This window comes from Micromys minutus (assembly GCF_963924665.1).
Source record: "Micromys minutus genome assembly, chromosome: X".
NCBI lineage: Eukaryota > Metazoa > Chordata > Mammalia > Rodentia > Muridae > Micromys > Micromys minutus.
This window is the reverse complement of record NC_137970.1, coordinates 106622935-106650871: the sequence shown is the minus strand read 5'-3', so window position 1 is coordinate 106650871 and position 27937 is coordinate 106622935.

Here is a 27937-nt window from a genome sequence, read left to right as displayed (position 1 = left end):
GGATCATGGTAGATCTTTGCATCTTCTGATATCTTCCCCAGTTTCTTCATAGACATGAAGTTCCTTTTATATAGGTCTTTGACTTGCTGGGTTAAAGTCATATGAGAAATTTTTTTTAGGATTTTTGGGTATTATAAGGGAATTATCACCTTAAATTCTGTCTTAGCATATCATTTGCACAAATGAGGCCTACTGATTTTTCTTTTATTAATTTTTTGTGCAAGCATCTTGCTGAATGAGTTCATCAGCTGTGGAAGTTTTCTGATAGAACTTGGAGGTCTGCTATTTATACTTTCAAGTCATCTGTGAACAATAATACTGTGCCTACTTTGTTCCAAACTGAATCCCTTAGATATTCTCATGTTGTCTTACTGCCCTTGTTAGAATGTCAAGTTTGTCTTGCCTACATATTGTGCAGAGATAAAGATGGAACAGACAGTGAGGAAACAGCCCTCCAATGATTATCCCAAATAGAGATACATTTCATGGGAGAGAGTCCACACTAGACCATATTAATGATACTTGGCTACTCTTCTATGCTTGCATGTAGGAACCTAGCATTATTGTCTCCTGAGTCTTCATCCAGTAGAGTATAGAAACAGACTGACAAACATTATGTGGAGCCCAGGAAGCATTCTGGAAGTTAAACAGGGGCTATCTCAGACTCTGTTCATTGATATTGGTAATCTTTTCTTCTTCCTGGCCTCCCTGGTTAGGCCTCAGCAGGAGAGGATATGACTAGACCTGCTGGGAATAGATGATCCAGGGTGGGGTGATACCCAGTGGACTCTGTTTCATTGAGGAGATAAGGAGGTAGTAATTAACATAAGGGTGAGAACCAATACAACAAAATAGCATGTGTTCCATGTTTTAAATGTTTTTCACTATTGCAATAAAAAACACTCACTACCTGAGCTATCATATTTCCTGGGGAGACATAATATTCATAATATTCATGCCTACTAATCTCAGATAAGAATCATGGTATATATATATGTGTGTGTGTGTGTGTGTGTGTGTGTGTGTGTGTGTGTGTGTGTGAAGAGCTAGAAAGAGAGAGATTGAGAGATAGAGAGAGAGAGGTAGGTATGTAGGAAGGGAGGTAGGGAGGGAGGGTTCGAGGTAGGTAGGGAAGGAAGTGGAGAGAGAGAGAACTAAATTCCAACTTGGTGAATCAGTAAGTTTTATGGAGGTTATTTTCACAAAAACAGATGAGGTGTTACAGGGGCAAAAATTACACAAAAGCAGCTTTATCTCCAATGTCCACCTCATCATTGGTGAGAAGTCACTAGAGGTAGAAACCTGAAGAAAATTGACAGCACAACAATTGTATAGTGCCTTTTTCAAGTGACTAAGCTAATATAAACCTCTCCCAGGCATGGAGGTTTGAGCTGCAAAGGAAGAGTGGCATAATGGATATAATGAGTGGTTTGTGCTTATTCAGGGTCTTCTTGGATGTATTATTAGTCGTTTCCCTTCCTACCTAATATTCCTGAAGATTACGGAATGATGGAATGTTTTAGTCTCAGAGGAAACCACTGACCTTGGCAGCTCAAAACCATTATGTCTTACTCTCTTGGTTGTATCAGAATTCTACCATAGTATCTGAATTTATATTACTTCATTTTAATTTTCTTATGTTCAAACTGTAAGTAATGATTCTACCTGTTGTGAAAGCCCCTTACATATTTATTGGCCTAGTAAATGAATATGTTCCCTTCAACTTGTGTTTCATTTATAAATTTATAAAGCAGTTTATAAAAAGTGAGTGTAAATCTCGTTAGAACAAATTTTATACAAGATAGTTCATAACACTTGAGCATCTAAAATAATAGACCCAGAAGTTAAACCAAGATTTTGGTATAGTACCATATCCTAACATATGCTCTACAACTCTATTAGGACCTAGAGACATTGCTGTGATGATGTCAAAATGGGGACTGATTGTTCTATAAAGTAATATCATGAAAATTTATTCCTGTGACTGATGGATACCATAGAGGAGCAAAAGAAGTGGCTAAAATATAGTGCAAAGATCATATTGACAACCTAACGTATGTCCAAGAAAATATGAGAAAAATAAGAACTGTCATTATTCTAAATTTTTACATCTCTAGAAATCCAACATCATGATATATGTATAAGAGGAGTAGACACTAATGTGTATGAATGAGACAGAATTTGTGGACAGTAGTGACTAGGGTTGAAATAAGAAGAGTTGAGACAGGAATATGTGCAAGAAGTCTATTGTAAAAAAGAGTTACTTTATATTCAAGGACTTGCAGATTGTGTTACTGTTAAAACCATCTTTTCTAGAAAGGCTGGATCATTACAAAGACAAACCTAGGTGCACAACAAATATTGATTAGAAAGGCCAATAAATCACACAATTTTAAAGTATCAAAAAAAGTCACAGAGTTTAAAAACTAGTGTTTTTAGTCATTTTATTTGAGATGCAATTCATAAAAACAAGTTTGAGGGAGGAGGAAAGGGGAGTAAAGGGGAGGATATAAGGTTAGAAATGTAAATGTTCAGAATATCCAATAAAATTTTAAAAATGTCAAACATAACAAATTTTTTTTCTTAAAAAATTTTATTAAATTGCAAAGCAGAACTTGAACACAAATTTAAATATCAGTAACAAGGTCACAAAACAGTTGCAAAATGTCTGTAATGGGAGGATTATATATCCTTATAACTAAGTCACCCATCCATGCCTACATTAGTACATTAGATAAATCTTCAAGTCAGCAGCCGATCGAAGAGCTAGCAGTTCCATTATTGGATCTTTCCTGTTACAAAAACTTGCTAATATTTTGGGTATCAGATCTTTATCAGATGGAAACTACAAACTAAACTTTTAAAATTTGTTAAAGAATGATTAAAATACTGTAACTAATTTGGTTTCAAAAACTCTGGGTATACAACTGAGATAAAACACTAAGATTTATACTTATCGCATTGACAAAACTCTTTTATATTTACGATTTTGGTATTAATATACTCTCAATTAAATTTCCAAAAGTCCATCTCATCATACAAATAAACATTGAGACCAACCTTTCACTGGTCTCATAACCCACTCACATTAGACTAAATTCACTTTTATTCATGTCCCAAATTTGCACCTGTGGGGCAGATATAGCACACATTTTTAGGGAAAATATAGGGAGTTGGTTATTCCTTTTTATCTAGTTTTCATTCCTATTTCTATCTTTCTTCAAGTCTTTTTTTCTTTTCTTTTTTTCTACTTCTCACACACCAGCATCTCTATCTTTACAACACCAAATGGATTATTTCATGTAATAGAGAGATTTTGTTTAAGATTTACTCCATTTATAATTTATTTTTTAAATAAACACAGATAGAAGAACAAATGTTAGAATTTTTACATAAATGTATAAGAATACATTTTAGTAAGTGCTTTGCATTTTTTTAAGGTTTGATATTCTGCATTAATGTCCTAATAGTTACAATGAGCAAAAAGTACATGTAAATCAGGATGTAACCCAGAAGTAGTCAAAGTTTTCTTGGTGTGTGAGGATTGAGTATAATGTTTTATTTTTTTTTTTTCTTGAATTTCACAGTCTGAGTTTTTTCTGGGGTAGGCTGAGCTTTCTGGCGTTAGTATCCCATTATCAATGACTGCATATTATGTCTGTTCTTTTGTGACTGGGTTATCTCACTCAGGATGCTATTCTCTAGATGCAACCATTTTCTTAAGAATTTGGTTAAGTCATTGTTTCTGATAGCTGAGTAGTACTTCATTGATTAAATGTACCACAATTTTTGTATCCATTCTTCTACTGAAGGGCATCTGGGTTCTTTCCAGCTTCTGGCTAACATAAATAGTGCTGCTATGAACATTGTGGTGCATGCGTCTTTGTTGTATATTGGAGTGTCTCTGGGGTATATGCCCAGAAGTGGAATAGCTGGATTTTCAGGTAGTACCATTTCCAGTTTTCTGAGGAATCGCCTGTCTGATTTCCAGAGTTGTTTTATCAGTTTACAACCCCACCAAGAGTGGAAAAGTGTTCCTCTTTCTGCACAGCCTCTCCTGCATCTGTTGTCATCTTAGTTTTGGATCTTGGCCAATCTGACTGGTGTGATGTGGAATCACAGGGTTGTTATGATTTGCATTTGCCTGATGGCTATGGATGTCCAGCACTTCCTAGATGTTTCTCAGTTATTGGATTTTCCTCAATTGAAAACATTTTGTTTAGCTCTGTACTACATGTTTAATAGGGTTGTTGGATTTACTGGTGTCTAGCTTTTTCTGTTCCTTTTATACCTTGGATATTAGGCCTCTATCTGATGTGGAGTTGGTTATGATCTTTTCCCATTCTGTTGGCTGCAGTTTTGTTTACTTGACACTGTCCTAAGCCTTACAGAAACTTGCAATCTCATTAAGTTTCATTTGTTAATCTTTGACCTAAGAGCAGGGGCCATTGTTGTTTTGTTCAGAAAATTATTTTCCTATGCCTAAGTATTCTAAGTTTTTCCCTATTTTCTCATCTAATAGTTTCAGTTTATCTGGCTTAATGTGGATATATTTGATCCACTTACACTTAAGCTTTGTACAAAGAGATAAGAAAGGGTCTATTTTCATTCTTCTGCATGCTGAGTGCCAGTTGGACGAATACCATTTGTTGAATAGGCTGTCATTTTTCCATTGAATATTTACAGGTCCTTGGTCAAAATTCAGGTGACCCTATATATGGGGCCTCATTACGGGGTCTTCTATTCTATTCCATTGATCCATGTGCCTATTTCTGTACCAGTCCCACACAGTTTTCATCAGAATTGCCTTGTACTATAGCTTGAGGTCAGGGATAGAGTTTCTCGCAGATGTTTACTTGTTTTTGAGGATGGATTTCGCTTTTCTAAGTCTTTTGTTATTCCAGGTGAAATCACACATTTCTCTTTCCAATTCAATGAAGAACTACATTAGAATTTTGATGGGGATATCATTGAATCTGTAGATTGCTTTGGGTAAGATGGTCATTTTTAGAATGTTGATCCTTCCATTCCATGAGCATGGGAGATCTTTCCATTTTCTGAGACTTTCCTTGATATCCTTCTTTAGAGGTTTGGAGTTCTTGTCATACAGGTCCTTCACTTAGTTGGAGGCACACCAAGGTATTTCATCATTTTTGTGACTATTGTAGAGGATATCTTTTTCCTAATTTCTTTCTCCACATGATTGTCCTTTGAATACAGGAAGGCTACTGATTTGTTTGAAGTAATTTAATATTCAGCCACTTTGCTGAATGTTTATCAGCCGTAGTAGTTCTCTGGTGGAAATTGTGGGATCACTTACATAAACTATCATGTCATCTGCAAAAAGTTTTTACCTTCCGAATGTGACAGTTTACATTTCACAGAAAACCCTTCATTATTTATAGCTTCAATGTATCTTCAGTTGATTAAAATGATATCAGCAATCCTCTCTTATTAGTACAATTCTCAAATGGCAAGCAATAGATAAGAAAGTGTCATAGTTTGGTATAGTGTCAATACTTAGAGTCAGGTTACTCTGTCGGAGATAACTCTGTAGTTCTTCTCCTGATGAAAATGGGAAGGCAGAGGCAGATGTAGAGGCAAAAGTGGGTGCACAAGGTACAGAAGCTCTGCATTCAGTACATGATTTTTGTCCCTTTTTCACAACATGGTTATTTTCATGTACATTTAACTATTTAGGCTTTTGATAAAAAACAGTGCTACACAATATGTGTGTGTGTGTGTATATATATATATATATATATATATATATATATATATATATATATATATATATATATGTAGTAAATTGGCTAAAGATTCTTCTTAAATTTTCAAAAATATCTGTAATTTTATTATAAAGTCTCTTCATGTGCACATCTTCATAAACTAATATATACATAGAACATTAGCTCAGAGATGCTCCTGTAAAGCTTTAGTATTACCTAGATCTGACATTGTCTTTATAAATACTCAGCGAAGCAAACAAAGATACTCTAACTTTTGGATCATATCCAAGATTATGTAGAAAGAACAAAAGCAGCAATCCATAGAAGACAGTGAGGTGAGCCCTTTACTATCTTTTGCTTTTCATTTTAGATGTTTGAAAAACTATGGAAGCAGACATGAGGTTATCTGTATATTGTCCAAGAACTTGATTTTCTGATTTTAGCTTCAGGTTTACTTCCTCAACTGCATCTACTCTTGCAGAAAGATTTTCAAGTTTGTGTTGTAGTTCAAACTCTTGATTGATAAGTGGAGCCTTTCTTCCAGTTCCACCTGATTTTCAGCATAAACTGTGTCCATATCAGCATTCATCATCTTGGGAACATACATTGAGCTCTTGAAAACAAACTCCTTAGTGATGGGTCTTGCATCTGCAGCACATGGAGGAGGTGGGATAGGTAGCCAACTTACATTATATTAAAGAGGAAAAGTTCAGTATACAGTGTATGGAACTTAGATTTAAAAATCTGGTATTGAATAGGGATCAGTTGAGATTTCCCTATGCAAATAAATAGATGTGAGGATCACATGGTCCACTTTCAAATTCTAAATGTTAGTTTGTTTGTTCATTTGTTTGTAATTTTCAGGCAACAGTAAAATCTACTTGTTGACAGAGGTGTCCATAGAAACAATAAATCAATTTCAGAAAAGATATTTTTTGAACAGTCAGTTTGTACTGGTGAATGATGCTTGGGAGTGAGACTTCAGATGCTGCTTGAGGTAACAGGTTCTGGAATAGCTTTTGTTGCAGAGGGGACAAGCATGGGGCCTCTCACCACTGTGCTTTTTTATGTGTCTCTTTAGATCTGTTAAACGGTAGAATGTCCATTTGCAGCCAGGCACATTGCACTCATAACTCCTCTTTCCAGTGTGTTTCTTCATGTGGTCTTTGAGGTGGTGAGCCTTTGTGTAAAATCTCCCACAATCTGGGTAGGAACATGAGTAGCGCTTCAAAGGTTGAGGGTTGATTGGAGAGACAGGGCTCAGTGTCTGCAGGTCTGCGTTCAACTCTGGACCCTTTCCTTGAACCAAATCAGAAGCTGAAGAGCTTGCCTGGGGTTGTCTATGAACAGAAGAGTAACTTGAAGGATTTGAGGATTCACCTACATATGGGGCTTGGTTACTAAGTAATGTCACATGATGATCAAGGCTTTGCACAACATTGGGTGTTCCATTGCTACTTGGGTAGACATTAGGTTCAAGAGAGGTTCTCAAATGATCCAAGGAGAATGACTCTTCAGAACTTGGAATTCTCTCTGGATGCCAAGCTCATTGTTCTTGTATAGGACATGAAGTCACCTGAGGATCAAGTTTTTCTTCCACATCAGGTGTTCCATTCACACTTGGGGAAGCATCAGAATCAAGAAAGGCCATTATGTCATCCAAGAAGAAAGACTCTTCAGAAAGGGGACTTGTCTCTGGGTGCCAAGCCAGGTTGACTTGGTTAGTAAGTGAAGTCACTTGAGGATCAAGGCTTTCTTCAACTTTGGATGTTCCATGCAAACTTCGGGAAGCATCAGAATCAAGAAAGGCAATTATGTCATCCAAAAAGAAAGACTCTTCAGAACTGGGACTTGCCTCTGGGTGACAATCTAGGTTGGCTGGGTTACTAAGTGAGGTCACCTGAGGAACAAGGTTTTCTTCAACATTGGGGGATCCATTCAAACTTGAGGAAGCATCAGAATCAGGAAAGGCTATTATCTCATCCAAGAAAAAAGACTCTTCAGAACTGGGACTTGTCTCTGGATGACAAGCTTGTTTTTCTGGGTTACTAAGTGAAGTCACCTGAGCATTTTGGCTTTCTTCAATACTGGTAGCTCCATTCAGATTTAGGGAAGCATTAGAATCAGGAAAGGCTATTATCTCATCCAAGGAGAATGTCTCTTCAGGACTGGGACTTGTCTCTGGGTGACAAGCTAGGTGGTCTTCCTTACTAAGTGAAGTCACCTGAGCATTTTGGCTTTCTTCAATACTGGTAGTTCCATTCAGATTTAGGGAAGCATTAGAATCAGGAAAGGCTATTATCTCATCCAAGGAGAATGTCTCTTCAGGACTGGGACTTGTCTCTGGGTGACAAGCTAGGTGGTCTTCCTTACTAAGTGAAGTCACCTGAGGATCAATGCTTTTTTCAACATTAGGTTTTCCATTCAAACTTGGATGGATATTTGGATTCACAGAAGTTTTCATTTGATCCAAGGAATATAACTCTTTAGAACTGGGACTTGTCACTGGATCCCAAGCTATGTGGTCTTGATTACAAAATGAATTCACCTGAGGATCCAGCCTTTTTTCAACATTTGGTGTTGCATTCAGACATGGGTAGACATTTGGATCAGAGGACCTCATCTGATGCAAGTAGCATGACACTTTAGAACTGGGATAATTCTGTGGATGCCAAGTCATATTTTCTTCTGCATTGGATGTTGCCCTCTTAGACCCATGAAAATTTGGGCCAAAACTGGTGTTTGGCATCTGAAAACCATAGAAAGTCTGGCCACCAATTGGATTTGTCACCCAGTGACTGACCATCAAATTCTGATCACATCTGTGTCCTGATAACTGATACCCAGAGAGAAAGTGCTCACCACAGACCAGGTTATCCTGACCTCTGTAGACATTCTGACCACGGAAGGATGACTTCTGGTAGTAGAGCTTCATGTGGTCATGTTTATCTCTCACCGGAGGCTCATAAAAAGCCTTATATTCATTAGAAGGTATCATCAGATCTGCATTGAATCTATTATTAGCTACTAAATCCCTCTGCTGATACCTAAAAGAACTCTGTTCAGAAAAATAGTCCAGGGAACGATCTACATTTGAATTCTGGTCTGCATGGCTTCCAGAAGGAGCAACATGATGATTACCAAAGGGAATCCTCTCACTGTCATTCAAGGCTGTATTTTGGATCACAAGAGTCTTGTCAAAGTTGACTGTCCTCATCCAGTGTCCTTCAATGTAGAGAGATTCCCTAGCTTCAAGGACAGCTTTATTCTGGGCATGAGGATGGCATATCTTTGGTGTGTTGTTGAGCTCCTTAAGCTGAGTGTCTTCCGGGAATTTTTTCTGCTGAAGAGACACAGCTATCTGATTCACAGAGGAAGTCTCACTTGGCTCTCCAGTTTTTCCTGGGTGTGCTGTCGAGTTCAGAGTACAGGTTATCTCAGGTGTGCTAGAGTATGCACATGCCATCACTGTTGGTTTCCAGGCAAGCATCTCTGAGCTCTGACCTGAGACAGGCTGGCTGGACTCCACAGGGAAAGGTTGGGGATTACACCTCCCTGGCTGGAATGCACCTGTGGATTCTTCCATGTCTATGCAGGCTTCACAAATGGCCTGGGGACTCTTCAAGTTCCTGCACTGTTGGGAGAAAAATCAACATCTGGCTAAACTAGGTATTCAGTGGTAGAGATTAAAGTTCTTGAGAATACTCAAACTCGGCGGACAGGCAGAACTTAAATGGTAGACACAAGAAGGCATAAAATGTTCTCTGGAGATCAGGGATTCACAACTTTAAGGGCTCTGATGAAGGTGGGATGGGCAAACAAAAGCTTCATTACTCTGGGATCTCCTTTTATAAAGCTAGGCCTGATATGTTCAGTACTTCTGAGTCTATGATTTCATAAGACTTATGTTTCCACATGTAGGCCCCCATACTTAGAAGACATGTTTAAATATCTCACCCCAGGCTCTTAGAGTTTAGAAGATGCTCTCATTAAGTAAACTCTTAGGAACTGTGTATGTTAGCTTGCCTCTGATTTACTTTATAAACAATATACAGTTACATGGTTGCATTCATCAACTTTAGAATAGAATGTGGAACAGGATTTGTTGGTGGGAATGGTGGGTTTTTACAGGAGCAGTAGGTCATGTGGGGTTTGTTTTGAATGAAGAGAATGAATGAAAAGAAACTTGTGGAATGATGAAACCTCTTGCTTTGGAGACTTATAGAGTACAAGAGGTTAATCTTTGTAATGGTGGATACAGAATAAGGTGTGATTATTTTTTTGCAATGCTACAATCTGTTGTGTCCTTTTGGTATTGGATCCCATCCATTTTCTCAAATATTATAGATAAATGCTAAGAGAGGGTTTCACTCTCAGCACACTGACAATAGGACCCAGTTACCTAGAATTGTGTCCACATAGTTCATGGATCCTGGATAGATCCTGATGGTGGTAAAGGTTGATGAAATGAGACAAAAATCTTATTTTAAATTTTAAAAAGCAAATAGTGAAAACAAATGTTTAAGAAAGGAAGATGGAATGAAAGACAGAAAAAAACAAGGAAAGAAATAATACAAATGGAGAAATCACATCATCATCATGAGACACAACATGTAGTATTGGAACAAAAGTGAAGTTGTTTGGATGGATAGTTGCACTCTTAAAATTGATAAAAAAAAAAACTGTAAGATAGGAGATTAAAATTGCTTGCACCTTTTCACCAATTAGAAACCACTTGAAAAAAATACACTCTGGATTTGTGAAGGCATCATTCCGTAGGCATCACTTATTAAAACACATACAAGGTGTCCAGATCAACATCCAGCCTCTCTTCTATCCCAGAGATGTGGAAAATTATTCCTCCCATGAAGATTTACAGGAAGTTACAGGACAACTCATTTTTACAGAAGACATTTATACTTCAATCTGGTCCCATAATCTTTATCTTTTGTCTCTAACTCTTGATTGCAGAAATTAAAATACTTGCCATAATATAGGCCAAGGATTCTCTTTTTTTGTATTGCCATAACGCATAGCTGCAGGCTACTTCCTAATTAATACCATACCACATAACATATTCAGTTTTTAAATAATTTATATTTTGATATTTATGATTTTCAACTAACAACATCTACAACAACAACAATTAGAATACTATGGTAAGACAATAAAATCAGTCACAACAATCCTAACTATCTCTTAAGATCAATGCCCTTGCCATTCAGCTTCATAAGGAAGAATTTTTAGAAAACAAAGTGGAAAAGAGCTTAAAATATGTAGGCACAGGGGAAAGTTTCCTCAACAGAAAACAAATAGATTATACTCTAAGATCAAGAATCAACAATTGGGACCTCATAAAATTGGAAAGTTTCTGGAGGCTAAGCATATTATCAAGAAGACAAAATGTCCAACAACAGATTGAGGAAGGATGTTTGATACTCCTGCAACTGATGGAGGGCTAGTATACAACATATACAAAGAGCTCAGGAAGTTAGACTCCAGGGAATCAAATATTTATATATAAACTGGTTTACAGAGCCCAACAAAGAATTCTCAGCTGAGAAATTCCAAATAGCTATGAAGCACCCAAAGAAATTATAAATATGGTAGTTATCAGGTAAATGTAAATCTAAACAACCATGAGAATACACCTTATTTTAATTAGAATGGCTAAGGTCAAAAATCAGGTGACAGAAGATGCTGGCAAGAATGTGGAGAGAAAAGAAAACTTCTTGAGTGTTGGTGGGATTGTAAGCTGGTACAACCACTCTGTAAAACAGTCTGGTGGTTTCGCAGAAAATTGAACATAGTGCTACCTGAAAACCCAGCTATTCCAATCCTAGACATATAGCCCAAAGATGTTCCAACATATAACAAGCACACATGCTCCACCATGTTCTAGCAGCCTTATTTATGATAGCCAGAAGCTGGAAAAAACCCAGATGTTTAAAAAACAAATAATGTATAAAGAATGAATGGTACATTTATAAATTAGAAACAATGACTTTATGAAACACCTAGGCAAACATATGGGTCGAGATAATATCGTGAGTACCCCACTCACAAAAACACACACATGGAATGCACTCACTGTGAAGAAAATACTAGCCACAGAAAACTTTGAGTACCCCAGCAAAAATTGACAGACCTTATGATGTGCAAAGAAGAAGGAAGGCCAAAATGCCAAACCTCAGTCCTGTTTAGTAGAAAGAACAAAACACTTTTGATAGGAAATACAAGGTAAAATAGAGGAATAGGGAATAGAGAAAAATCATTCAGAGACTTCTTTAAATGGGGATCCACGCCATATGAAGCCATCAATCCCTAGCTCTATCGCTGATGCACAAAGTGCTTAGAAGCAAGAAACATATAGAGATGCCTACTCTGGGTCTCTGCCAGAGTTAAATGCATACAGCTGAGCATGTTAGCATCTAACCATCAGAGTGAACTTGGGGACCCCAATGAAGGTGCTAAAGAAAAGCCTGAAGGAGCGGAAAGGGGTTGCAACTGCATGGGAAAACAATGTGATCAACCAACTAAACCCTACACAACCCCCAGGTACTATAACACTGATCATTGAGAACACATTGAGAAAACTATGGTTACAGTTGCATATGTAGCTGAACCTAGCAGTGTCTGGCATTAATTTGAGAAGAGGTCTTTGGTCAAGGGAGAACATGTTTCCCCAATATAGGGAAATGCCAAAACACTGGGGTTCAGAGTGTTGGAAGGGAGCAAGGTGGAGGAAGAGCATACCATTATAAATATCAAAACAAAGAGTATGTAATAAGAAAGGAAAAGAAGAACCAATAAGAAAGAAGAATTCCCATGTCGGGTCAGGGTCTGGTCATTGGCACTTTGCTACATGTTCCAGTCATCCACCTCTGTTCTGAGCAAATAGTGACATATCTTTGATAACCATCCCTTAGTCAGACTATTAGACTCCACAAGAAACTGACTTTCTCAGATCAAAAAATTGCCCTCTCTCACCAGTGGTCATCTCCAACTCTAAATGTATTGCCCACAGGTGTGGCAGATCAACTCCACAAGGAACAGTATTTTAAAATGTTGTTTCGACACCTGGCTTCACAATTTTTTTTCTCCTATACTGCTCAAGCATTGTGCTAATCATTGTTGACATAGCCTTGTGTAGCCCCTTCCTCCTTCCCTGGGAATGATAGGACTCACAGGAATATGTTCTTAAGCATTCCAAGGCCAAGGCAAGGGGTGGCTCCCACCCTGTCTCTTAAGATACAACAGAAATACAGTAAAAACTCTAATTATGGGGCTTATAATTCCATTACAAACAATTAAAAGAAAGTCCCAAATAAACTGTATATGGATTTTTTATGAAATTCTAAATTCATGCCTATAGCATAATTTAAGCTTGTGATCATTAAATAAATTTAAGAAACCACAATAAAATTCACAGACCGTATGGAGATGAAGAAGGAATTATGGAAGCTTCATTCTAACTTAGAAGAAGGAACTTAGAAGACCTACTTAGAAGTAAGGACAGAGCCTTTCTGAAACCAACACAGATGCTTATAGCCAGCCATCAGACTGAGTACTGGGACCCCATTGGAGGAGTTATGGAATGTCCTAAAAGAGTTGAAAAAGTTTGCAACCCCGTTGTAAGAACAATAATACCAACCAGCCTGACTGTTCAGAGCTCCAAGGGAATAAACCACCCACCAAAGAGCAAATATGGAGGAAGAAACCAAGGTTCCTGCTGCATGTAGCAGAACATGACCTTACTATAGATTTAAGGGGAAACCCTTGATCCAGTATAGACTCGATGACCTTGTGTAGGGAAACCTTAGGGTGGTGCGGTAGAACTATCATAGAAACAACTTGATGTTGATGGAATGAAGGTTTGTGTAGAGGAAACCAGGAAAGAACATATAGATGAAAGTTAAATGAATAAAATATCCCATAAAATAAAATGATGAAATTAATTTTTCTCTATATGTATGTCAAAAAAAGAATTTTTGGATGTACTTACGGTTCGAAGTCCTGTACACTCACAATGGCAAGCTGAGGATGAAAAGTCCAAAAGAATGGTAGTTTTGAGTATTGGAACACAGATTGGTACAGCTGGTCTAATCTAGAGGCTGGAAACTGGAACAGCTGGAGCCAGTACCAGTTAGGGACAGACTTGTGAACAAGCTGAGGACAAGCTGACAAATAGGCACTCCTTCCTGCATCCATGGACTTATATAGGCCTCCAGCGGAAGGTGTATCCTGGATTAAAGTATGTCTTCCTGTCACGTGTTCTTGGTCACCAACCATTTAACAAATTTCAACCAGTCACTATCTCACACGTGTGTCCATCTTGTGTAGATCTTTTGGCTTTCTAGGTATTTTCAAGTGGACAAAAAGGGGAAACTTGTTGGAAATCACAACCTTGTCCTCAGAAAAATGTGGTTTTCGTGTCCTAAAACTCATTAAAAAGAGGAGACAACATAGTGTATCATGATTTCGTTTCAGAAGATATTTACAGATGGATGAATACCTAAGTTTGACCAAGTGGACTTGCAAATGATCTCTTTCTTTTACTTACCTCCTGCATTTGCCAGGCTTCTCTAGAGGACCAACACTTTCACAGTGAATCTTTCTGTATATGTAAGTAGACAGAGATTTAGTATAAAGGCTTACAGGTTGAGATAGCTCAGCAACCCGTATCAAACAGAGCCTAGCTACAATCACTAGACTACTCCAAATATGATGAGTGTTTCAAGGTTTTATATAAAAACAAGACCAGCAGTTCTAGATTATTTCCTCAACAAACCTGGTTAAAAAGTCAGTGTTTGCCTCAAAACTGTCAATGCAGAGGGAAGCAGATATTAAGTTTATGATATGACTCCCAGCATCACCCAATTATGTTAAAGGCCACAGTAGTATTACAAGTGGATGTTTGTACCCATCCATTCTAATCGATGCTTTCTATAAAACATTGTTCCAGTAGATATTTGGGGTTGCCCTACAATACAAACTATCCTGCCTTACAATTGTAAATGTGGTCATGAGATAGTTGAATAAGGACCTAGCTGTGAGTTGCATCATATCAATCCTGTCTGGTTTTCGGGAGATCACAAATATTTCCCTGGCACTATAGCTTCTTGAGTTCTCTTTGTACCATTGATACTAGGTCCAAATGGTAGTATGTGCCCTTTATCCCAACTCTCAGAAGACAAATTGGTAGATTTCTAAGTTCTAGGTCAGCCTGGGAATGAGCCAGTTCTACTTTAAAAAAAATATGATTTGGTCGAGGAATGATGACACATGCCTTAAATCCCAGAACTCTGAAATTGATCATTCAGATCCTTCAGTTGAAAATTACACAGAAAAGGCCAAGACAGCTAATACTAAACAGGGAATGACTTAATAGAATAAGGGAGACAAGTACCAGGCCCAGGAAGCAGAATCATTTGGGAGCAATGGCCTTGTACCTCTGGCTTTAGAGTCAAGATCCGAAGGGATTGCAGATTCTGGCTAGCTGGAGATAGGATATCAATGGAGATAAGAATAGACCATTTGACTATGAAGAAATATTCTGATAAGTGATTTCTGAGGACATAAAATTGTTGTGTTCCAGAATTAACTGAGTCTGTACCTAGCCCTACAGGGAAATTAATTATTTATAGGTATCACACAGGTGGTAATGATTTTTAAGGCATTTAAGGATCAAGGAGTTTTGATCCAACAATTCCTGCAGAAATTACACAAACACAGATCTTACTCAGCCAAATAGTTACTTTGAATGCACACCCTAATACTGTTCACATCAATGATGCAGCTCATGTTTTTGAATATGCCTATATGATAGAGAGTAAAATAGAGTGACTCGGGAGTGTGAATATTAGCTGTGACCTTGTTGAAGTAGTTGTGGCTTTATTCAAGGTAGTGTTTCACTATCAGTGTGTGCTTTGATGATCTGATGCTGTGGCTCCACCCAATGCAGAATGAGAGGGCTCCCTTGGCTCCCTTTGTATCAAGCAGTAGAATAATCATCTCTGCCAACACCATGTCTGTCATGCTACATGATCGCATGCTTCTTACCATGAAGAAATGGACTGAACCTCTCAGACTGTTAACCAGCCCTAATTAAATGTTTGCCTTTACAAGAAATGACTTGTTCATAGTGTCTCTTCAGAGCAATAAAACCTTAACTAAAACTTATAGGTAATTAAATGTCAGAGACTACTGAAGGTTGGAATCATATGAAAAATGTGAAAGTATTTGAAATGTCTAAGGGACAATCTGAAATAAAGCAGTCTTGAAATAATACCATGGTTTTATAAACATGGTTCAATTTTATACTGTTAAATGAATTAGTATCCTTGAATTTAGTACACAAAATTGTATTGAATTATTGTTCAGAGAGTATGTGTACTTTGGAGAGGCAAGCTTAGTTAGTATATAAGTGGGTAAACAAAAAGAAAGTCCAAAAGGGAAAAGGAACTCCACAGGAAGAACAATAGAGTCTACTAATCTGGACTCCTGAGATCTCTCACCAAAGAGCATGCACAGGCTGATCAAATCCCCATCCCCATGCACATATGTAGCAGATTCTTAGTCTCCACGTGGATCCCCCAACAACTGCATAAGGGACTGTACCTAAAGCTGTTGTCTGACTGGAAACTGTTTCCTTAGAATGTTACCTTGTCTGACCTCAATGAAAAAAGATGGGCCTAATCCTGATGAGATAAGATTAGATGTGCTAGTGTGGTTGGATTCCCACGGAGCCCTCCCCCTGTGAGAGGAAAGGGGAGTTGGTGGGAGAGGGACTCTGTAAGGAAGTGACAAATGAGCAGTGTTTGGGATACAAGTAAATAAATAAAAAAATTAAAAATAAAAAAATATAGTGATAATGTATTAAAACAAGGGGTACATAATCACTGTCCTTCCGGCAGCAGTAAATGCTCTGGCCAGATGATTTTAGAAATAGAGACAAGAATAAAGGGACCACGGGGAAAACTGATGCTGTTATGCTGGATCAAAAAAATTAGAGTTGATTAAGAAGAGACCAGCTTAGAGTCAGCCTCGAGTGCTACAAAGATCAGAGCTGGAAAAATGGCACAAGCCCTTTGTCATGGCACAGAAGACAATAGGTAAAGCGCAACTAATGACACAAGGAGCTGGGCATAATTTCTTCCCCAGGGTATTTTACCTCCCCTTCTAAGAATGGCTGAAGCATCCACATTTAGGTCTTCCTTCTTATCGAGGTTCATATGATCTGTGAGATATATTTTGGGTCTTCAAAACATTTGGGCTGATATCCCTTTATCAGTGAGTGCATACCATGTGTGTTTTTTTTGTGAAGGGGTTACCTCACTCAGGAGGATATTTTCTAGTTCCTTCCATTTGCCTAAGAGTTTCATATAGTCAGTGTTTTGAATAGCTCTGTAGTGCATCATTGAGTAAATGTTCCATGTATTTGTTGTATGCATACCTCTTTTGAAGGACATCTGGGTTCTTTCCAGCTCATGGCTTTTATAAATAAGGCTGATATGAACAAATAGGGATCCATCCTGTTATGGTTTACATATACTTGGCCCAGGCAGTGGCACTATGGAATGTGTGGATTTATTGGAGTAAGTGTGTCATTGTGGAGATGGACTTTGAGACCCTCCTCCTATCTATGAGAGGAGACCAAGTCTGTTCCTATCTTCCTTTGGAAGAAAATGTAAAACTCAACTCCTCATGCACTTTGCATGCCTGGACTTGCCATGTTCCTGCCTTGATAATGAACTGAATCATTGAACCTACAAAGTAATCCCAACTAAATGTTATGTGTAAGACATGCCTTGGTCATGGTGTCTGTTGAAAGCAGTGAAAGCTTAAGACAGAAGATGACACCAGGATTGGGTTATTGCTTTGAAAGGCCTTATCATTCATTTGTTTGGAAAAATGTGGATTTTGGTATTTTGGATTTAAAGAGTACTTTAATTCTTTAAATGGGGTTTAATAAACTATCCTTGAAGGGATATGGAAGACTTTGTTGGTGAGGGTGATCTGAACTGTTCAGACCTGGCCCAAGATCATGTGGTCTTTTCAGTGCAGAATTTCATTCTGTGGCCTATACATTGGTTTTCAGGTAGTTGGGTGGAAAAATTCTTAAGCAGTGAAGGAGTTAGAAAATAGGCATGTAGTGATAATGTAATACAACAAGGGGCCAGATTCAAGCTCCTGCAAGCAGCATAACTCAGCAGCTTTAAGCCTGGGTCTCTGGCTTTATGATCAAGGGAATGAGGCTACCCGGACAATTGATGCTGTTTATCTGGAGCTAAAAAATTAGGGATGATTAAGAACAGGCCAGCATCACTGTGGTGAAATCTTCTGAAAAGTATTTTTGGAGAGCAGAAAAAATCTGTGTTCCTGAGACATGGAAAGTTGCACCTCACACTGCAGCTGTACTTAGTAATATGTAAGAATCCCCCATGTGGTCCTGGTTTTGAAGGGGCCATGAAGAACTCTTGAGGCTTGTTACTATGAGAGGCCATTGAAAGCAAAAGGGATTGTGGAAAATACAGCTTATCAGCTGTAAAAGGTTTCTGGTGGAATTCTTGGAGTCACATAAGTATACTATCATATCATCAACAAATAGTGATATTTGACATCTTGTTTTCTAATTTACATCCATTTGACTGAATTTGTGGAATGATTGCTCTGTTAAGACTTCCAGTACTCCATTACAGAAGAAGAGTAATAGAAGTGTTTGCAGACTTGTCGAGTATCTTATTTTAGTGTGATTGCTTCAACATTCTCCCTATTTAGATTAATATTGGCTACTCATTTGCTGTATATTGCTTTTACTATCTTTAAGGATGAGCCTAAAGTTCCAGATATTTCCAAACCGTTAACATGAAATGGTGTTTTATTTTCTCTAGTTACTTCTAAGCATCTAAAGAGATCTTTATATAGTTTATTTATTTGATTTTTTTTGCTTGATTACTTTGATGGATTTTCATATATTGAACTCTCCCTGTGTCACTGGAATGAACTTTACTTGATCATGTTAAAGGATCATATGTTGTGTTCTAGTATTCTTTTTACAAGAATTCGATTGAATATTTTCATGGCTGTTCATGAAGGAATATTGTCTGACACTTTCTTTTTTTCTTTGTAGGGTCTCTGTTTGATTTAAGAATTAGAGTAATTTTGGCTTCAAAGAATGAGTTGTGTAGTGTTCCTTCTCTTTCTATTTTATGAAATAGTGTCGACAATATTGGTATCAGTTCTTCTCTGAATGTCTGATAAAATATGGCACTGAAACCTTTGGCTTTTTACCCCCTTGGGATCAGAGGCTTTTGATGAGTTCTTGTATTTATATAGTGATTATGGGACTGTTGTGATGATTTACTTGATTTAGATTTAAATTTGATCTTTGGTAATATGGAGAATATGAGTCATTTACTCAACATTTTCTGTTTGGTTGAGTATACACTTTTGTTGCAGGATCTGATGATTTGTTTTTACTTTCTTCAGTTTCTATTGTTATATCTTCCTTTTCTTTTCTGAGTTTGTTAATTTAGATAGTCTCTGTGTCCTCTAGTTAGTCTGGCTCAGATTTCATCAATATTTTTTGATTTTATCAAAGACCTATCTCCTGGTTTTGTTGATTTTTTGTATAGTTCCTTTTTGTTTCTACTTTGTTGATTTCATCTCTGATTTTGAGTGTTTCCTCCTGCCTATTCCTCTTAGATGTATCTTCTTTTTTTTTTGTTCTATAACTTTTAGTTCTTCTGTCAAGCTGGTTGTGTATGCTCTCTGCAGTTTCTTTTGGAACAAATCCAAGCAATAAGTTTTCTTCTTAATACTGCTTTCATTGCATCCCATAGTTTCAGTTTGGTGCGCTCTCATTTTCATTAAATTTTGAAAATCCTTAAGATTTTATTTATTTCTTCCTTGAACATGGTATTGTTGTGTAGTGCATTGTTTATGTGTATGTGGTCTTTTTGATTTGTTTTTGTTTTTGAAGAGGAGCCTTCGTCCATGGTTATTTGAAAGGGTGCATGGAATCATGTCAATTTTTTTTTCTTATTCTTTTTCTTTTTTTTTTTTTATACTAACTGTAGGTGCTCTTGTATTTGGAGCACAGTTCTTCACCTTGATAGAACTTTTCCTCTGATTAGTCAAAATTGTCCTTCCTTAACAATGTTGGTAACTTTTCTTGAAAATTTATCTTATTTGGTATTAGAATAGCCACTCTAGATTGTTTCTTAGTACCATTTTTCCTTGAAATTTCTTCCTAACCTTTTACTCTGAGGTACTATTTGTGTTTGTTCCTGACAGGAGTTTCCGGTATGCAGCAAAATGTTGGACTCGGATTGTGTGTACATTCTTATAATCTATGTCTCTTTATTGGGGAAATGAATCCAATGATGCTAAGAGATATCAAAGAACCATTATTGGTCCCTGTTATTTTTATTGTTAGAAGTAGAATTATGTTTGTGTGGTTTTCTTCTTTAGGGTTTTCACAAGTGATAGAAAAACACAAGGATTTGGGGGACTCTGAGACTTTTGCAAAAAGCCTCATTTGTATAATGTAAGACACTAAAAACATAGAAATGGTTAAAGTGTAACTCATAGACTTTCCAGTCATTACTAAGCTCTGAGACTCAGCCTGTGCATGACAAATAAAAACAGTGGCCTAGAATAAATCTCAAAAAAGCCAGAATGTACTGACTGATTGCCACCTATCTAGAAAGACCTTCATAGGTTCCTGATGCATGGCATATTCAGTTCATGCTATAATAACACAATTCTGAGAAACAAAACAGGGACACAACTCTTAAAAATTTGGAATGTATAAACAAAGTTCTAAACATGTAAAAGCACCGATTTAGTGGACAGGTTAAGCTATACAGTCCAAGCTGAGTATACCTCTTTTGCTATACTTTCTTTGTTTTGAATATTTGGTATTTTGACTATTTTATGTCAGAGGGAATTTTATTTATCTGGTCTAATCTATTTGGAGTTTTGTAGATTTCTTGTATGTTCATGGTCATCTCTTCCTTTAGGTTAGTGAATAGCCTCTAAATTTTGTTCAAGATATTTAGTGACACTTTTATTTGAGAGTCTATATTTTCTTCTACAACTATTATACTTTGGTTGACTCTTCTTATTGTGTCCTGGAATTACTAGATGCATTAAGATAATGCTTTTAGATTTTTGCATTATCTCTGACTGATGTGCCAATGTTTACTGTGGTATCTTTTGCCCCTGAGAAACTCTCTTCCATCTCTTGAATTCCGTTGGTAATGCTTGTGTCTACGACTTCTAATCTCTTTCTGAGGTTTTTTATCTCCAGGGTTGTTTCTTTTTGTGATTATTTTTTTTCTATTTTTGTTTCTAATTCCTTCACCTGTGTGGTTGTATTTTTCTGTAGCTCTTTAACTGATTTTTCTTTTCCTCTTTAAGGTCTTCTATGTGTTTAATGGTTCTCATGTGTTTCTTCAACTTGTTTACTGGTTCTCATGTAATTTATGTGCCTCTAGAAGACCTTCATCATCTTTATCATGCAGTTTGTTTTTATGTCCAAATCTTGCTTTTCTGGTGTGTTGGGCTGTCTCTTCCTTGTTTCTGTCATTTTCAGGTTGTGTTTGATTCCCTTGCTTAGTTACTAGCACTACACTCTTAACATCTTGTTATCTGTGATGCCAGGTTTTCTTATTGTCTCTGAATTGTGTGTGTGTGTGTGTGTGTGTGTGTGTGTGTGTGTGTGTGAATGTGAGTGGTCCCTTCAAACTACTCCACATTAGAGAGGTAATCAAAATTTTGAAGCACAAAAAGTACATAGTCCTATTGAACCAACTGATATCAGTACACATTGATTTGTTTTCATTACGTTTTGTATATATCAACTAATCAGTAATATTTATGAGTGACAAATTTATTTTCAAGCATTTTTGTATACTTTTTGCATGTTTGTTTGTCCTGAAGTATATCTATAAGCTCTCTAGACACCAGTACATGTTAGATTGCCTCTAAATAATTGTATTACAATTTTAATGGAAATTATTTTGAATCTGTAAATTGCTTTTGGTAAGATAGTTAATTAACTATGTTAATCCTGCTCAGTCGGGATCATGGTAGATCTTTGCATCTTCTGATATCTTCCCCAGTTTCTTTATAGACATGAAGTTCCTGTTATATAGGTCTTTGACTTGCTGGGTTAAAGTCATATGAGAAATTTTTTTTTGGATTTTTGCGTATTATAAGAGAATTATCACCTTAAATTCTGTCTTAGCATATCATTTGCACAAATGAAGCCTACTGATTTTTCTTTTATTAATTTTTTGTGCAAGCATCTTGCTGAATGAGTTCATCAGCTGTGGAAGTTTTCTGATAGAACTTGGAGGTCTGCTATTTATACTTTCAAGTCATCTGTGAACAATAATACTGTGCCTACTTTGTTCCAAATTGAATCCCTTAGATATTCTCATGTTGTCTTACTGCCCTTGTTAGAAGGTCAAGTTTGTCTTGCCTACATATTGTGCAGAGATAAAGATGGAACAGACAGTGAGGAAACAGCCCTCCAATGATTATCCCAAATAGAGATACATTTCATGGGAGAGAGTCCACACTAGACCATATTAATGATACTTGGCTATTCTTCTATGCTTGCATGTAGGAACCTAGCATTATTGTCTCCTGAGTCTTCATCCAGTAGAGTATAGAAACAGACTGACAAACATTATGTGGAGCCCAGGAAGCATTCTGGAAGTTAAACAGGTGCTATCTCAGTCTCTGTTCATTGATATTGGTAATCTTTTCTTCTTCCTGGCCTCCCTGGTTAGGCCTCAGCAGGAGAGGATATGACTAGACCTGCTGGGAATAGATGATCCAGGGTGGGGTGATACCCAGTGGACTCTGTTTCATTGAGGAGATAAGGAGGTAGTAATTAACATAAGGGTGAGAACCAATACAACAAAATAGCATGTGTTCGGTGTTTTAAATGTTTTTCACTATTGCAATAAAAAACACTCACTACCTGAGCTATCATATTTCCTGGGGAGACATAAAATTCATAATATTTATGCCTACTAATCTCAGATAAGAATCATGGTATATATATATATATATATATATATATATATATATATGTGTGTGTGTGTGTGTGTGTGTGTGTGTGTGTGTGTGTGTGTGTGTGTTTGAAGAGCTAGAAAGAGAGAGATTGAGAGATAGAGAGAGAGAGAGAGGTATGTAGGAAGGGAGGTAGGGAGGGAGGGTTCGAGGTAGGTAGGGAAGGAAGTGGAGAGAGAGAGAACTAAATTCCAACTTGGTGAATCAGTAAGTTTTATGGAGGTTATTTTCACAAAAACAGATGACGTGTTACAGGGGCAAAAATTACACAAAAGCAGCTTTATCTCCAATGTCCACCTCATCATTGGTGATAAGTCACTAGAGGTAGAAACCTGAAGAAAATTGACAGCACAACAATTGTATAGTGCCTTTTTCAAGTGACTAAGCTAATATAAACCTCTCCCAGGCATGGAGGTTTGAGCTGCAAAGGAAGAGTGGCATAATGGATATAATGAGTGGTTTGTGCTTATTCGGGGTATTCTTGGATGTATTATTAGTCGTTTCCCTTCCTACCTAATATTCCTGAAGATTACTGATTGATGGAATGTTTTAGTCTCAGAGGAAACCACTGACCTTGGCAGCTCAAAACCATTATGTCTTACTCTCTTGGTTGTATCAGAATTCTACCATAGTATCTGAATTTATATTACTTCATTTTAATTTTCTTATGTTCAAACTGTAAGTAATGATTCTACCTGTTGTGAAAGCCCCTTACATATTTATTGGCCTAGTAAATGAATATGTTCCCTTCAACTTGTGTTTCATTTATAAATTTATAAAGCAGTTTATAAAAAGTGAGTGTAAATCTCGTTAGAACAAATTTTATACAAGATAGTTCATAACACTTGAGCATCTAAAATAATAGACCCAGAAGTTAAACCAAGATTTTGGTATAGTACCATATCCTAACATATGCTCTACAACTCTATTAGGACCTAGAGACATTGCTGTGATGATGTCAAAATGGGGACTGATTGTTCTATAAAGTAATATCATGAAAATTTATTCCTGTGACTGATGGATACCATAGAGGAGCAAAAGAAGTGGCTAAAATATAGTGCAAAGATCATATTGACAGCCTAACGTATGTCCAAGAAAATATGAGAAAAATAAGAACTGTCATTATTCTAAATTTTTACATCTCTAGAAATCCAACATCATGACATATGTATAAGAGGAGTAGACACTAATGTGTATGAATGAGACAGAATTTGTGGACAGTAGTGACTAGGGTTGAAATAAGAAGAGTTGAGACAGGAATATGTGCAAGAAGTCTATTGTAAAAAAGAGTTACTTTATATTCAAGGACTTGCAGATTGTGTTACTGTTAAAACAATCTTTTCTAGAAAGGCTGGATCATTACAAAGACAAACCTAGGTGCACAACAAATATTGATTAGAAAGGCCAATAAATCACACAATTTTAAAGTATCAAAAAAAGTCACAGAGTTTAAAAACTAGTGTTTTTAGTCATTTTATTTGAGATGCAATTCATAAAAACAAGTTTGAGGGAGGAGGAAAGGGGAGTAAAGGGGAGGATATAAGGTTAGAAATGTAAATGTTCAGAATATCCAATAAAATTTTAAAAATGTCAAACATAACAAATTTTTTTTCTTAAAAAATTTTATTAAATTGCAAAGCAGAACTTGAACACAAATTTAAATATCAGTAACAAGGTCACAAAACAGTTGCAAAATGTCTGTAATGGGAGGATTATATATCCTTATAACTAAGTCACCCATCCATGCCTACATTAGTACATTAGATAAATCTTCAAGTCAGCAGCCCATCGAAGAGCTAGCAGTTCCATTATTGGATCTTTCCTGTTACAAAAACTTGCTAATATTTTGGGTATCAGATCTTTATCAAATGGAAACTACAAACTAAACTTTTAAAATTTGTTAAAGAATGATTAAAATACTGTAACTAATTTGGTTTCAAAAACTCTGGGTATACAACTGAGATAAAACACTAAGATTTATACTTATCGCATTGACAAAACTCTTTTATATTTACGATTTTGGTATTAATATACTCTCAATTAAATTTCCAAAAGTCCATCTCATCATACAAATAAACATTGAGACCAACCTTTCACTGGTCTCATAATCCACTCACATTAGACTAAATTCACTTTTATTCATGTCCCAAATTTGCACCTTTGGGGCAGATATAGCACACATTTATAGGGAAAATATAGGGAGTTGGTTATTCCTTTTTATCCAGTTTTCATTCCTATTTCTATCTTTCTTCATGTCTTTTTTTCTTTTCCTTTTTTTCTACTTCTCACACACCAGCATCTCTATCTTTACAACACCAAATGGATTATTTCATGTAATAGAGAGATTTTGTTTAAGATTTACTCCATTTATAATTTATTTTCTAAATAAACACAGATAGAAGAACAAATGTTAGAATTTTTACATAAATGTATAAGAATACATTTTAGTAAGTGCTTTGCATTTTTTTTAAGTTTTGATATTCTGCATTAATGTCCGAATAGTTACAATGAGCAAAAAGTACATGTAAATCAGGATGTAACCCAGAAGTAGTCAAAGTTTTCTTGGTGTGTGAGGATTGAGTATAATGTTTTATTTTTTTTTTCTTGAATTTCACAGTCTGAGATTTTTCTGGGGTAGGCTGAGCTTTCTGGGGTTAGTATCCCATTATCAATGACTGCATATTATGTCTGTTCTTTTGAGACTGGGTTATCTCACTCAGGATGCTATTCTCTAGATGCAACCATTTTCTTAAGAATTTGGTTAAGTCATTGTTTCTGATAGCTGAGTAGTACTTCATTGATTAAATGTACCACAATTTTTGTATCCATTCATCTACTGAAGGGCATCTGGGTTCTTTCCAGCTTCTGGCTAACATAAATAGTGCTGCTATGAACATTGTGGTGCATGCGTCTTTGTTGTATATTGGAGTGTCTCTGGGGTATATGCCCAGAAGTGGAATAGCTGGATTTTCAGGTAGTACCATGTCCAGTTTTCTGAGGAATCGCCTGTCTGATTTCCAGAGTTGTTTTATCAGTTTACAACCCCACCAACAGTGGAAAAGTGTTCCTCTTTCTGCACAGCCTCTCCTGCATCTGTTGTCATCTGAGTTTTGGATCTTGGCCAATCTGACTGGTGTGATGTGGAATCACAGGGTTGTTATGATTTGCATTTGCCTGATGGCTATGGATGTCCAGCACTTCCTAGATGTTTCTCAGTTATTGGATTTTCCTCAATTGAAAACATTTTGTTTAGCTCTGTACTACATTTTTAATAGGGTTGTTGGATTTACTGGTGTCTAGCTTTTTCTGTTCTTTTTATACCTTGGATATTAGGCCTCTATCTGATGTGGAGTTGGTTATGATCTTTTCCCATTCTGTTGGCTGCAGTTTTGTTTTCTTGACACTGTCCTAAGCCTTACAGAAACTTGCAATCTCATTAAGTTTCATTTGTTAATCTTTGACCTAAGAGCAGGGGCCATTGTTGTTTTGTTCAGAAAATTATTTTCCTATGCCTAAGTATTCTAAGTTTTTCCCTATTTTCTCATCTAATAGTTTCAGTTTATCTGGTTTAATGTGGATATATTTGATCTACTTACACTTAAGCTTTGTACAAAGAGATAAGAAAGGGTCTATTTTCATTCTTCTGCATGCTGAGTGCCAGTTGGACGAATACCATTTGTTGAATAGGCTGTCATTTTTCCATTGAATATTTACAGGTCCTTGGTCAAAATTCAGGTGACCCTATATATGGGGCCTCATTACGGGGTGTTCTATTCTATTCCATTGATCCATGTGCCTATTTCTGTACCAGTCCCACACAGTTTTCATCAGAATTGCCTTGTACTATAGCTTGAGGTCAGGGATAGAGATTCTCGAAGATGTTTACTTGTTTTTGAGGATGGATTTCGCTTTTCTAAGTCTTTTGTTATTCCAGGTGAAATCACACATTTCTCTTTCCAATTCAATGAAGAACTACATTAGAATTTTGATGGGGATATCATTGAATCTGTAGATTGCTTTGGGTAAGATGGTCATTTTTAGAATGTTGATCCTTCCATTCCATGAGCATGGGAGATCTTTCCATTGTCTGAGACTTTCCTTGATATCCTTCTTTAGAGGTTTGGAGTTCTTGTCATACAGGTCCTTCACTTATTTATTTGGAGGCACACCAAGGTATTTTATTATTTTTGTGACTATTGTAGAGGATATCTTTTTCCTAATTTCTTTCTCCACATGATTGTCCTTTGAATACAGGAAGGCTACTGATTTGTTTGAAGTAATTTAATATTCAGCCACTTTGCTGAATGTTTATCAGCCGTAGTAGTTCTCTGGTGGAATTTGTGGGATCACTTACATAAACTATCATGTCATCTGCAAAAAGTTTTTACCTTCCGAATGTGACAGTTTACATTTCACAGAAAACCCTTCATTATTTATAGCTTCAATGTATCTTCAGTTGATTAAAATGATATCAGCAATCCTCTCTTATTAGTACAATTCTCAAATGGCAAGCAATAGATAAGAAAGTGTCATAGTTTGGTATAGTGTCAATACTTAGAGTCAGGTTACTCTGTCGGAGATAACTCTGAGGTTCTTCTCCTGATGAAGATGGGAAGGCAGAGGCAGATGTAGAGGCAAAAGTGGGTGCACAAGGTACAGAAGCTCTGCATTCAGTACATGATTTTTGTCCCTTTTTCACAACATGGTTATTTTCATGTACATTTAACTATTTAGGCTTTTGATAAAACACAGTGCTACACAATATGTGTGTATATATATATATATATATATATATATGTAATAAATTGGCTAAAGATTCTTCTTAAATTTTCAAAAATATCTGTAATTTTATTATAAAGTCTCTTCATGTGCACATCTTCATAAACTAATATATACATATACATAGAACATTAGTTGAGAGATGCTCCTGTAAAGCTTTAGTATTACCTAGATTTGACATTGTCTTTATAAATACTCAGCGAAGCAAACAAAGAACAAAAGCAGCAATCCATAGAAGACAGTGAGGTGAGCCCTTTACTATCTTTTGCTTTTCATTTTAGATGTTGAAAAACTCTGGAAGCAGACATGAGGTTATCTGTATATTGTCCAAGAACTTG